The following is a 14,548-nucleotide window of genomic DNA, read 5'->3' on the forward strand; positions in this document are numbered from 1 at the left end:
CAGCACATCCATTGTCACCGGTGTGCCCTGGTATAGCCGTGGCGTGCTCACGTACACGGGCGCGGCGGCTCCGATATGACTGGGGGACGTCTCTATTAACTCAGCTGAGCGCTGAGTATGCTGCAGTGAGCGCTGGGTGAGGGGCGTCATCTCGGCGAATCCCTCTCTCTCTCTGCTCCAGTCGGTCTCCTCCCTCACAGCGGGGGCACGCGCGGTGTAGCTTACAGCGTGCGGTAGGATGTACCCGTCATGGTCCGCCATCCATCCTGGTTGGCGCACTTGTCTGCGCGGGCGTGTATCTTCACTTGGGGGAACATAAGCCATTTTCACTTCGTAATTATCGAAATCCGGCTCCAAGGACCATGTTCTGAATGCTTAGTTACAAGCTGACTTCTCGAAGGACCATTTATTGCAAACTCAACTAATCACAATAATGCAATAGCATTCAATAGTTGCTAATATATACCAAAGCCTCTGTATTATAACATAAATGTAAATGAGCTTGACATTAGACTCGCATTAGACCTTGACATAATAACATAAATAATATCTGGATAGACTGTATGCACATTAGCACCTATACATAAATTACCAACGCCAAGAAACTATCAGAAGCATCCATTAACACAGGACTGCCATGTGCCCTCGACGGCAACAATGTTACACTTCACCACTTCTCACCATCTACTGTAACAGCAGTAAATATAATATAAGAAACAGAAAGTAACAAGCAATGTAATGCATGCATTTGTAAAACAGCAATTGGACAGCACAACTTACATCTCTCTGGACGCACACTCAGAACCGCATACTGTAGAACAACTGAAATGAATGAACCGAACAGACAGACGGCAAGACTGCCCATGCCTTGATCATACCTCTATCATGCACCCTCTGATTGGCTATCACAAAATTGGTAATTAACTAGTTGCGCTGAGTCCGCGGCAATGCCCCCAAGTGGCTGAGGACTCAAACTACATCCACTCCAATCTTCATAACAGGCATAGTTTTTCCTGTCATATTTGCATGTCAGCCATTTATAAAAATGTTAATTGAGAGGACTTGTGTAGTACTTTGCTGGTAGTTCCTTTCATCAAATCTGTATTAATTAATTAAATTAATTAAATTATTAATTAAAGTTATGGTTCAGCCTTCATTCAAACTTTGAGAGACAACTCAGACTGACCAGGCCAAACACTAACAGTCTCATAACAGACACACGTGGCCTATGTTCTGTGAGACAGATCTCCATTTTGACCCTAACCTTTTCCACGCCTTCTTATTCCCAGGTCTTCAACATTTCCGAGAACGACTCGGATGGGTCCGGGGAGGACTATGACAATATCGACTTTGGCGAGGAGCCGTGCGGCCGAGCGCTCAGCGAAGAATTCTACCGGATCTTCTTACCGATGGTGTACGGAATAATCTTCCTTCTGGGGATTGTGGGCAATGGATTAGTCATCTGTGTCATGGGCTACCAGAAGAAGGTCAGAACCATGACAGACAAATACCGGCTGCACCTGTCAGTGGCCGACCTGCTGTTCGTGCTCTCGCTGCCCTTCTGGGCGGTGGATGCGGCCAGCGGCTGGTACTTCGGTAGCTTCCTGTGCGTGGCCGTGCACATGATCTACACCGTCAACCTCTACAGCAGCGTCCTGATCCTGGCCTTCATCAGCCTGGACAGATACTTGGCGGTGGTGCGGGCCACCAACAGCCAGGCCACCAGGAAGCTGTTGGCAGACAAGGTGATCTACCTGGGCGTGTGGCTGCGCTGCTCACTGTGCCCGACCTGGTGTTCGCCAAGGCACAGGACATGGTGACACCCTCAGACCAGCTCTTCGGCGAGGACATCGTGGAGACGTCGGGCCCCCCGGTCATCTGCGAGCGCATCTACCCACAGGTAGGGTTGGGACGATATTCTAGAGCGATATATCGATAGATATTGTATTGTATCAATATTGTATCATTGCAATTTGCAAAGGGGAAATATTGATATCGTCATCTTTAAGGTACGCGTTGTAAATCCAAGGCGATGAAGCATAGAGTGCATGGTTTATGACCATAAGTGAAAGGTCAAGGACAAAAAAAAAGCAAAGGGGAAAAAAACAGCACTCACAGATCAACTTATCTTGTTTAATGGGAATAATTTGAATTGAAATTGTATCGTGTCAAGACACTTTGTAAAATCACCAAATATTGTATCATCGTCCAAATAATTTATATAGTATCATCTCGTGACTATCCTTGTGATTCCCATCCCGCAGGACTCCAGCAAAGTGTGGATGGCGGTGTTCCGCTTCCAGCACATCCTGGTGGGCTTCGTGCTGCCCGGGCTGGTCATCCTCACCTGCTACTGCATCATCATCGCCAAGCTGTCGCAGGGCGCCAAGGGCCAGACGGTGAAGAGGAAGGCGCTGAAGACCACCATCATCCTCATCCTGTGCTTCTTCGGCTGCTGGCTGCCGTACTGCATCGGCATCCTCGGGGACACGCTGCTCAACCAGCTCAACGTCATCCCTCACAGCTGCGCGATGGAGCAAGGCGTGCACAAGTGGGTCTCCATCACGGAGGCGCTGGCCTACTTCCACTGCTGCCTCAACCCCATCCTGTACGCCTTCCTGGGAGTCAAGTTTAAGAAGTCAGCCAAGCTGATGCTCAGCAGCAGGTCCAGCCAGAAAGCCACTCTTATGACCAAAAAGCGAGGGGACAGTTCATCGGTGTCCACCGAGTCGGAGTCTTCAAGTGTTTTGTCCAGTTAACAAACAATTTGACACGTTCACAGCCTTTGACTTGAGAGAGCCAAGCTAAGCTTTAATTCCCAGGAATTACTACATTTTGTACAGATGTAAAGACAAAGTTTTTATACATCTCGTATTGTTTCGCAGGCTCTGTGACGACAGCGACCGATGAGCAAGGAGGAGAAGCTCGACGTAACTGTACGATTATGTCCCTGATGTATTTGGTGATGTAGGTATGCACCTGGGGTGCCAATATTTTTATATGCAATATGTTTATTGAATACTGTCCCTGTTCAAATAAACAATAAAGATAATAAAAAGAAATCTCTTTTCTGCGTTGTTTTGTCGTCGATACCCCAAACCTCTGGAAATCGCTGACCCTGACTCAAACCCTGACTCAAACCCTACCCAGTGACCAGTTCCCAAGGGTAAATGGAGGCTATGTATGTACAATGTTGACCAATGAGAGTCTGCAACTTATATATTAGAGGAGCAATATTTAGAGGAGCAATATTTAGAGGAATATTTAATTTTAAATTAACATTAGGATTATATTGTGTAATAATGTTATTCATTATTTCATTACAACAGACATTTGTACAACATTAATATTATTAAGGAAAAAACCAGATTATGATCAGAATCAATTTTATTTTATTTTTATTGTCACATTATACAAGTTACATATGATGAATTTGTATTTATATTTCCCTCAGTTCATGCAGAAAAGCTTCCGAAGCATCCAGCACTCTTGAAGGGGTAGCATGCTGGTGCAGGCTTTTATAATGTTTAGAAAAGTAAAACTGAGCAGTCCATCTGGTTGGTCCAGAGTCAGGGGTGAGATCAGAGGAGAAGGAAGGTCTTCCGGTGAGTTAGGTGGGGTGTGGAAGAACATTGGTGACGACGACGGGGAACATCCGTACATCAGACGGTTCAACTCTTCAAGGTCTACCGGTGAGGAAGGAGGTGAGGTAGGTGGGGTAATGAAGAACAATGGTGATGACGACGGGGTCTCCATGATGGTATCTCTTTTTTATTGTGTAAAATGGTATGAGTCTCTTTTGAATCCGTCTCTTTTATCCTTATGTTGTGATGAGGAGGAGGAGTTAGGTCTAGGGGAGGGCGTGTCGTAGGGGTATGGGAGGAGATCATCAAAAATGACGCTGACCGGAATTTGTTAGAGAACAAATGTGAACAAATGTGAACAAAAAGTAAGATGGAGGGTGTGGCTTTTTAAAAATTGGGTCCTGTTAAACGTTCGGCTAAATCGCCCCTCCCCATCATCCGTAAAATGTGTGCGGTTATGTCCATGGTGTATTTCTCGCCGTAGGTTTGTTGTATTTGATCTATTGTGGCCAGGATGTCTGCCTTCAAACATCTTCTAGGGGTGGTTTGAATTATGCCGATATCATCAGGTAACGTTGCGATAGCAGCTGCCTCATCACAGTCCTCAGGATTCCTTTCTGTATTGCCATCTACAGCTACAGCTGCAGTAGCAGGGCAAGGAGGCCTACGAAAACACTGAATGAGTGTCGTTTGAGTCGTTTGCTTTCGCTTCATTGTGTACCTATCAAATACGGCATCTCCTCCCCTGAGCAACTGTTTTGGTTGGCAGCAAGCAACGTCACGGTTACGTCACGCTCGTCATGTTCGCGTCGGCTTGACGGAAGCCCCTAGGGTTCAAAAGTCTGCACTTTGTAACACCGAGCGCACAGGGTGAATTTTTCTTTTCTCTTTTTCTTTCTCATAAATCTCACTTGAGATTTTATGTGTATGTGTTTTCAAAAACACATTAAATTAACACACAGTACAAGTTCCAAGTTTTAGTTTTAGTTTAGTTTATTTACAGTATTTACAGTATTTTCAGGTTTTGAATAATAATAATTAACAATTAACAATACTTTGAATATATTATACAATTGTATTTACTATATATATATATATATATATATATATATATTGTCTGTATTATTTTTTTTGATCAAAAAATATAGTCCTCATTACAATGTCTGATCTGGGTCACATCCAATGTGCCAAGTCTGGCTATACACCAGTGATAACAAGGTCCTCGTTACAAGGACTGATCTGGGTCACACCAAATGTGCCAAGTCTGGCTATGCCAGTGATAACAACCCAAAGTGTGCTGACCAAAATTTTTGAGAAAATGGCATTACATGTTGAATTTGTGGTAATTTGTGTCAGTATAACATACATTTGTTTGATACATCTGTGAATCATTGAATCCCAATGAAGTATGTACCTTGTACAGGATGTACACATACAATATGAAAGAGTGTCTATTTTGAAAAGTGTGTGTGTGAAAGGAATATATGTACAGTTATAGACAGTTACGTATATAAGAGGGGTCAATGTGTGGGTGTGTGTGTTTCAAAAACACATTAAAGCTAAATTAATTGACATTAAGACCTGTTGGATTTGACTTGACTTTATTTAAAACTTTAACATGCTATACATTTGTTTTGATAAGCTGGGCAAAACAATCATCTATACTTTAATAGTTAATAGTTAATATAAGCAAATCTCAGAAAATACATATAATAGTTATGAATCTCATCGTACAAAATACATTGCAAAAGCATTACTTGCTTTGCTTAACCAATTTACCAATTTCATTTACCACAATATTTATGACAATGCTTGTGAGCACCACACCTTGCCTCAGGCCCGCTTAGACACTATCCTTGACAATATCCTTTCTTCCCCTCTGAGGTCGGGGGCAGGTAGAGTGTGTTCAGTTAAATACAGACTGTATAGTGTGAGGGGCAGAATGATAAACAAAGTTGTATCATACACACAATGGACAATACTCATATAATTTCCCCCGGTCATTACCAACCTGACTGATAATAGCATTTTGTTTGTCTTATATTGATAGTGCTTGATTCAGTTATATTATATCCAGTTTTTTATTCCGGTTGAAGATTTCACAATCTCAATCTTGTTACTTTTGTACATCAGTACAGAGTACTGACTAACAGTTCATCATAGTTCTCAAAGTCAAATGTAAAAATAATGTGTAAAACATTTCAGCATGTCAGAACATGAAAAGTTCTGACAGAGTTCTACAGATTTTTACACGCTACATATTATTTATGTACCATAACACGTCTTGTGTAGTAGTAGCATAACATGCTGACACCACTTGTCATAAACTGTTTACTGTTTAAACATTGCTTCTAAGCCTGACAAAAACAATGATGACACATCATGAGGTATAAAACAGAAAATCATTGACACAGCCAACTGATATGTAGGCTTGTATGTATGTATGACACACTAGGCATGACACACTTACAATCACCTGAAATTACACATTGGGTAATTAGTACAGCAAATCACATGCCATTACCAATATTGTAACACATTTACACATAGTGGCTGACATTAGTGGTACAGACGACCCTTGCAGGCACCAGGATAAGGGTTTGGTATACAAATCTGACAATCTGCGTTCATTCAATCACAGTTAATGCATGTTCACATTGAATTCACATGAATTTCACTCAAGTGCTTGTGTAAATTCACTGTCTAGAAATTGTTAGAAATGGTCAAAGTTACAACTGATCCAAATTATGTTTGAAGCAAATAGCAAATGGTGGAACTAAAGTTACTTCTGTGTAGTAATCACTACTTCTGGATATTGGATGTTGGATATTTTGCATAAGAGAACGCCAAATTAGTGTGTAAAGTAACGATAAAAAAGTTTCATGGTTTCTCTTCCTCCCAAAACTAGTAATCGATTGACTTCTAGATTCTAGATTGATATTGACCCCACTTTCGAGACTGCTTAACGATCAGAGTCTTTATCGATACAACTACTTCTGCATTTTAGTAGTCATCGACTACTCCCAAAAGTTTCGTTTAACGGTGGTTGACAACCAAATGAATTGATTTGTAAAACTTTATTAGACAACCAATGTATGTTTGTGCACCGGAGTGATCTGATTTAAAGTAGGCTACATAGCTCTTGTCTTTCGAGACATAACATTACATTATTGATTATTTTTCGAATTTGGAACTGGGTCTGGATCCAAATTTCACCTCAATCACCCTCCTGGAGAGGAGACAAGGAGACAAGGAGAGGTGAGGAGAGGAGAGAGGAGAGGAGAGGAGAGGAGAGGAGAGGAGAGGAGAGGAGAGGAGAGAGGAGAGGAGAGAAGAGGAGAGGAGAGGAGAGGAGAGGAGAGGAGAGGAGAGGAGAGGAGAGGAGAGGAGAGGAGAAGAGGAGAGAGGATGGGAGAGAGGAGAGAGGAGGGGAGAGGGGAGCTGTGGACTCCGTTTACAACATAGTACAAATATAGCAAGGCGTGAGTGCAAAAACAATAAGCAATAAGGCAATAAGCAATAAGCAATAAGCAACAATAAGCAACAATAAGCAACAAGGCCGTATAGTGATAAGACAAGTCCGAGACAGTGGCATATTCACTGCACATAGGTGCACATGTCATGTGCATACATTAGACGTGCTTAAACATTTTAAATTCGACGTATTTGACATACAGGTGCAAATAGCATGTATCTTATTAGACATACAATTAAACATTAGACATACGTAATGGTAGCAGCTGCAGTGCGGTACGGTACGGCTACTACACTATTTGTGTATGTTAAGCAAGAAGAGAGGAGAGGCAAAGTTGAATTAAGTTATGTTATTTAGACTGGTACTATTATTGTTGGCATATTATAAGTGTGATATACATTTTAATTTTATAGCAATTGTATTACAAAGATTATTATTATTATATACCATTATTATTATTATATACCATTATTATATATACTTGGTGCTTGTCTACAAAACATAAAGTCTCACAGTAAATTAGCCAATTCTGTGAGGAGGACTAGTTAGTTACTATTAATAGTTAGTAACTATTAAAATAATCATATAAAATACGAAAAAATAAAAACAATGGGCCCAATCACATAACAGATACATAAAACCAAGATGTTTGTTCACGTTCCATATTCCATATTCCATATTTTGAAATAATACCCGTGGGTCACGGATATCCGGGGTCTGGGGTGTCATAACGAGATGGGTCCATGCTACTGTAACGTTATATCAATTCGAGAAAAAACTAGCTAGTTAGAAATGGCAAGACCAGGCCAATTCTATTCACAGATCGTAGTGTATGCTAGCTAGCTAGCGCTAAGCTAACACTGATTCAATGTCGCCATATGTTTGAACCAAATGCTGTACAACACAAACAAGTTGCAAACCATTAATACTTACGCCCACACGTATAGTGATGCAGCTGCTGCTATGATGTTGTTTTGTTTTTTGTATCCAACTCGTCACGGGCAGGATGACTTGTGCAACGTACCGAACTCTGATAGGGCACATAGGTTGGCGTAACCTATGTGGGGTTCGAAATAACCATAGCCAGTAAATATAATAACGCATCCGAGATATAAACGTTATGAATATAGCCACGGTATAAACAACAAACTAATGCTGGTGTTAAATCAAAAATCAAGTTATATCAATTTGGTCATTCAGTGGCATTTTACTGCCATATAACATAACTAACGTAGCACATAAGTAATCTCCAAAAACACAGTGTTGAAACACACTAGTGCATGCTGGGAAACTCTGCTCTGGTTGAGAGACGGGCAAATGGCATAGTCATACACCATAGTCTGTATTCAATCGTTTTCAATTCAATTGAAAAACAGTCTGTAGCTATTCACTCCACCTCAATCTGTATTAATCAAATTTAATTCAAAGCTTAATAGGTGTATAGCCTATCAAAATCATCATGATGATGTCACATCACAATTGGATCCGGAGTGGGGAAAATCTGTGATCTGGGATGTGATCTGGGATGTGGTCTGAGATGGAGAAACTGCCCACACATAGCCCATAATCTAACGCGCGCTATGTTTGGGGCTGGCTGTGAATATGTGTGTGTGTGTGTGTGTGTGTGTGTGTGTGCGTGCGTGTGTGTGTGTGCGTGTGTGTGTGTTGCGCCTAGGGAATCTACAGAATAGCCTTGGGAATACCCAGAATGCTTTGCTATGCCTAACCTTTATCAATACATTAGTATAAGATAGACTGCACAACATGCAATTATGGAATATTTGAATGCTGGACAAAAAATAAAATAAAAAATATAGGCTATTATATAGGCAATATAAATATAGGCACGCAAAGGATATAAGGGGGCATGGGAGGAAAAAACTGTGCGCTCACTCGCAGCTAATCATAGCTTTCAAGGGGCGTTACGTGCTGCCGGGAACGCCCACCTGATCTCGCCGCTATTCGTAGCTTTCAAGGGGCGTTACGTGCTGCCGGGAACGCACCTGATCTCGCCGCTATTCGTAGCTTTCAAGGGGCGTTACGTGCTGCCGGGGACGCCCACCTGACGGTCAAAAAAACAAACAAGTTTATTTCAAACGGAAGTGATTGTGAAATCGACAGAACACCGGCCGTGGTAATAGACGAATAAAACGTGGGGGATGGGGTGGGATGGGCTGGCAGTGGAAGCCTGGGTCTCTATGGGTGAGTCAGAGAAATACTTGAGCAAGCAGAGGAATCTGTAGGCAGGGAAAATGGTCGCCGCTGTTAGCAAATATTAGTTTAGTAGTTGCTAAATGGGCCAAATTGTATTTGGCCGAGATAAAAAAACAGCTAGCGCCGCTGCTCTTAGAGAAAATAGTTGAGTCGCTGGGTCAAAAATTGGTGGTGCCTCAAAAAACTGACAGAGAGTCTGTGTGTTCGTTGCCAGCTGACTGTCATACAGATGCTTTATAAAGGGGAGGGGTTTCCTGTCATTGCATCATTGAGGGACGCGCATCCCTCCTTCGTGACTTAGATGCGTGATGCGGAAGTTGTATTGGCTGTTGTTAGGTGAAAATTAAACTCGCAAGCAACTAGTTGCTCACAAATTTAATGGAAGCAGGGCTTGCATCATATGGGTGCTGCTGCGAGCTGCTGATATGGGAGGATAATTAAATAGCGATAAAAACCATTACACAAAAAAAACTACAGCTGGTCAAGGTGATATGGGGGAAATGCAGAAGTGTACTTTTGGAGAAGTACTGAATTAAAGCCTTTTACACATAATGGCTTTAAACACAAGGTGAAAAAATGGAGAAGTGTACTTTGAGGAAGTACTGAAAAAATGGACTTTTGCTCAAAAATGGCTTTTTAATCACAAGGTGAAAAATGGAGACGTGTACTTTGAGGAAGTACTGAAAAATGGACTTTTGCTCAAAAATGGCTTTTTAATCACAAGGCAAAAAATGCAGAAGTGTACTTTGAGGAAGTACTGAAAAATGGACTTTTGCTCAAAAATGGCTTTTTAATCACAAGGCAAAAAAAATACAGAAGTGTACTTTGAGGAAGTACTGAAAAATTTACTTTTGCTCAAAAATAAGCCACGCCCCTTTTTCGACAAATGCGGAAGTGTACTTTGCGGAAGTACGAAAAAATCGGTTTTCTCTTTTCTCTAAAAAAGTGGGTATACTATACAACTACTCACAGAGTAGAGTTCAATCCATCAGCTACTGCAGATGCAGTCAGCCTCATCTACTGCACAGAGTATAGTTCAATCCATCAGCTACTGCAGACGCAGTCAGCCTCATCTACTGCACAGAGTAGAGTAGAGTTCACTCCATCAGCTACTGCAGACGCAGTCAGCCTCATCTACTGCACAGAGTAGAGTTCAATCCATCAGCTACTGCAGATGCAGTCAGCCTCATCTACTGCACAGAGTAGAGTTCAAACCATCAGCCACTGCAGATGCAGTCAGCCTCATCTACTGCACAGAGTAGAGTTCAAAACCATCAGCCACTGCAGACGCAGTCAGCCTCATCTACCGCGCAGAGTAGAGTAGTGTTCATTCCATCAGCTACTGCAGACGCAGTCTGCCTCATCCACTGCACAGAGTAGAGTAGAGTTCACTCCATCAGCTACTGCAGACGCAGTCAGCCTCATCCACTGCACAGAGTAGAGTAGAGGTCACTCCATCAGCTACTGCAGATGCAGTCAGCCTCATCTACTGCACAGAGTAGAGTTCAAACCATCAGCCACTGCAGACGCAGTCAGCCTCATCTACCGCGCAGAGTAGTGTTCACTCCATCAGCTACTGCAGACGCAGTCTGCCTCATCCACTGCACAGAGTAGAGTAGAGTTCACTCCATCAGCTACTGCAGACGCAGTCAGCCTCATCTAATGCACAGACTAGAGTAGAGTTCACTTCATCAGCTACTGCAGACGCAGTCAGCCTCATCTAATGCACAGAGTAGAGTTCACTCCATCAGCTACTGCAGACGCAGTCAGCCTCATCTAATGCACAGACTAGCCTCATCTACCGCACAGAGTAGTGTTCCCTCCATCAGCTATTGCAGATACTCTGCCCCATCAGTTACGGCACAGAGCACAGCAGTTACGCCGTCAGCTGTCGAGATGCAGTTAGCTCCATCTGCCACCGCAGAGTGCAGTTCCATTCATCAGCCGCTGCAGACGCAGTTCACTCCTTCAGTCACTGCACAGAACGCAGTTCAATTCATCAGTCGCTGCAGACGCAGTTCACTCCTTCAGTCACTGCACAGAACGCAGTTCAATTCATCAGCTGCTGCAGACGCAGTTCACTCCTCAGTCACTGCACAGAACGCAGTTCAATTCATCAGTTGCTGCAGATGCAGTTCACTCCTTCAGTCTCTGCACAAGAACGCAGTTAAATTCATCAGTCGCTGCAGACGCAGTTTACTCCTTCAGTCACTGCACAGAACGCAGTTCAATTCATCAGTTGCTGCAGATGCAGTTCACTCCTTCAGTCACTGCACATAACGCAGTTCAATTCATCAGTCGCTGCAGACGCAGTTCACTCCTTCAGTCACTGCACAGAACGCAGTTCAATTCATCAGTCGCTGCAGATGCAGTTCACTCCTTCAGTCACTGCACAGAACGCAGTTCAATTCATCAGTCGCTGCAGATGCAGTTCACTCCTTCAGTCACTGCACAGAACGCAGTTCAATTCATCAGCTGCTACAGACCCATCAGCTGCCGCAGAGGCAGTTCGCCACATCAGCCTCAGATAGGCCATTTTTTTGGGGGGCACGTAGGGTCTGGGAAGTTCCAACTCATCCACCCTCACTCCTCCTAACAGGAATACAGACACTTCATCTCAGGAACAGCCACGTCATTCTACTAGCTCCTAGAAGCCATCTTAAAATGCCTCTTACTCGCCATTCTCTCTCCACTCAGCCTCTGTATCAGTTCTCTACATTCGGTCAACATATCTTCAATGGTTAAGCTACTGATAAATCCACGCTTACGCCGGATTCAGGCTGCGGAGGTCCCCCGAATTACTGACCTCACCTGCCTATGGTCTTCTCCTCATCCCAGTCTATCGGTCATAACTACCCGCACTTGCCACTCCAACGGAGCAATAGATTAGCAGAGAATCGGTCTCCCGACCTACTTCCACCTCAACTCCTATCTTAGTTATACAAGCCAGCGACTAAATACAACAGTTTCAGGCATGCCACAGGCATCACCTCAACATCCACTCTCTTCATGGAAACAGGAAGAATTGCCACACTATTCTGGTTCCAGAAGTACCTACACCGAGCCCAGCTCCAGGCTTATCTCCAGAACACTATTCAAGCCACTCCTCCATAGACGTCAGACTGAGCACATCGAACCAAACCATCGAGCCACTCGACCCTTCGTAATCTCTCGCATGTCGCTTCTGCATCCTCAATGATCTTAACGATCTCAATGATCTTAACGATCTCAATGATCTTAACGATCTCAAGGATCTGTCGAGCTCACGTGCAACTCAGCTCAACTTAATCCGACTTATTTTGGGGGCCTGAAATCTGCTTGGGCTGAAACACGCCTCACGCCAGACCCGCTCGGGCAGACCACGTCTGAGACGGAACCCCCACCCTGAGTCTCCCTCTGCCCCGGTCATCAGGACGTTCCCCCGGAACACGTGACCTCCTGGAACAGACAGCTCATCTCGCACCCACACTACACCATACACAACTCATTCTCTTCAGTAAAGAACCTTAACGATACTCTTGTTGTGGCGTGGTCCTTGCTAGTGAAATGAAAGTTAACGTTTAACTTAAGTTCAGGAGCTGGGCCACGCCTCAACCACTCCCCCAACTTCCTAACCACCCCTCTAAACCACTCCTCTAATTACGTGGCAATATTACTACACCTGGTTAACCTGCCTCACCCTGTTTGTCTCGATCTCTCGACCCACCCTCCCTCCCTTGTATATCTCATCCCTCAATCCCCTATCCCTTCCCGCACCCCTCAACCCTTAACATCCTCATTCCCTCTCACTAGGCACGGTGCATGCCTCTCCACGTCTCGTTCTAGGATCCATCCGGGGGGGGCCTGAAATCTGCTCGGGCTGAAACACGCCTCACGCCAGACCCGCTCGGGCAGACCACGTCTGAGACGGAACCCCCACACTGAGTCTCCCTCTGCCCCGGTCATCAGGACGTTCCCCCGGAACACGTGACCTCCTGGAACAGACGGCTCATCTCGCACCCACACTACACCATACACAACTCATTCTCTTCAGTAAAGAACCTTAACGATACTCTTGTTGTGGCGTGGTCCTTGCTAGTGAACTTCCCGTTAGTGTTTTGTTTGGGTCAGATCAAGACCAGTAGTATTGACTCTTTTATCTCTTCTAGTTGGTGTGGCCTCCAGCCACGGGAGCGGTTGGTGCGGTGGGAGTTCACCTGTTGATTTGTGGTGGTATCATTTAAGGTTTGCTGTGGCACTGGTAATAGTTTGGGTGATTTGTGTTTGGTAAAATAAAGAGAGTTTATTTTGTGTGAAAGTAACCTTTTTGTTTCTCACTGATGGTATACTCCCAGTGCATCAGCCTGCTGACTGGCGTGCTGCGCCACCGCAGCAAGACAAACTAACTTAACCTTTTTACCCTATATTAATAAATAGCCTGAAATTGGCATCTTGACCCACACTGACTGTTGTCTTCATCATTGAAGTTCACCTGTATGCATTAGAGCCTATAAGGGTTCACATTTGGCGTTGTCGGCACGATTTTGAAACAGTCAGTGTGTGGTATTTATATATATATATATATATATATATATATATATATTAGTATTTTTGGGATAGTAAACGGCAATCTGCACAGAAGATTGGAGAGATCTACTGCTCCCCATCTGCATTCAAGCCACGGAGCAAGGAAGAAGTTTACAGCTTCAGCATTTTTTTTACTGAATTTGCTTTTTAAGAATTGAACTGGTTTGTTTGGCCTACTGTTAAGAGGAGCGAAATGGAGGACCAATTGAGATCCTTACAGGAGTAGCTAAACGCTCTTCAAGTTGAGAATGATCACCTAAAACGGTCTAGGCCCAACCCCTCTGCTACAGCCCCCAGGGTGGAAAGAACTGTGTATATTCCTCGGGAGAGGAGATGTCCCAAATTCTATGGTAATCAAGACTCGCCTGACAGCGTTGGCCTTGAGGACTGGATTGAGGAAGTATAGATGCTTGTCTGGAGGGCAGACACCTCTCAGACAAGGAAATGGCCATCTTCCTCTTTGATCATTTGGGAGGGGAACCCTGAAGTGAGATAAAGCACCGTACACGCAGTGAAAGGGAAAACTCTGTATATTTGGGCTCAATTCCTGGATGCCTGGGATGAAATAACATCACAATCACAGGCATCCAGGAATTGAGCAAAACTACAAGCAAGGGGGGGGGGGCTTCCTTAGTCCGAGGGGAGGCCCTGCAGTGTCAGACTTTGAGAAGCCCTGTGTTTGTTTGTATGTTTGTTTGTTTGTTTGTTT

General features: G+C 43.8%; 1 pseudogene across 1 annotated transcript; it reads left to right on the plus strand.

Annotated features, from left to right (window-relative positions):
* The first annotated feature begins 238 nt into the window (after positions 1-238).
* Positions 239-2,759, plus strand: LOC310780278 (C-X-C chemokine receptor type 4 pseudogene; annotated as a pseudogene). Its single transcript has 3 exons — positions 239-295; positions 1,290-1,900; positions 2,265-2,759. The product of its transcript is annotated as a C-X-C chemokine receptor type 4 pseudogene (transcript).
* The last annotated feature ends 11,789 nt before the right edge of the window (positions 2,760-14,548 follow it).

Source organism: Poromitra crassiceps, assembly GCF_964638095.1.
Source record: "Poromitra crassiceps genome assembly, chromosome: 7".
NCBI classification, from domain to species: domain Eukaryota; kingdom Metazoa; phylum Chordata; class Actinopteri; order Beryciformes; family Melamphaidae; genus Poromitra; species Poromitra crassiceps.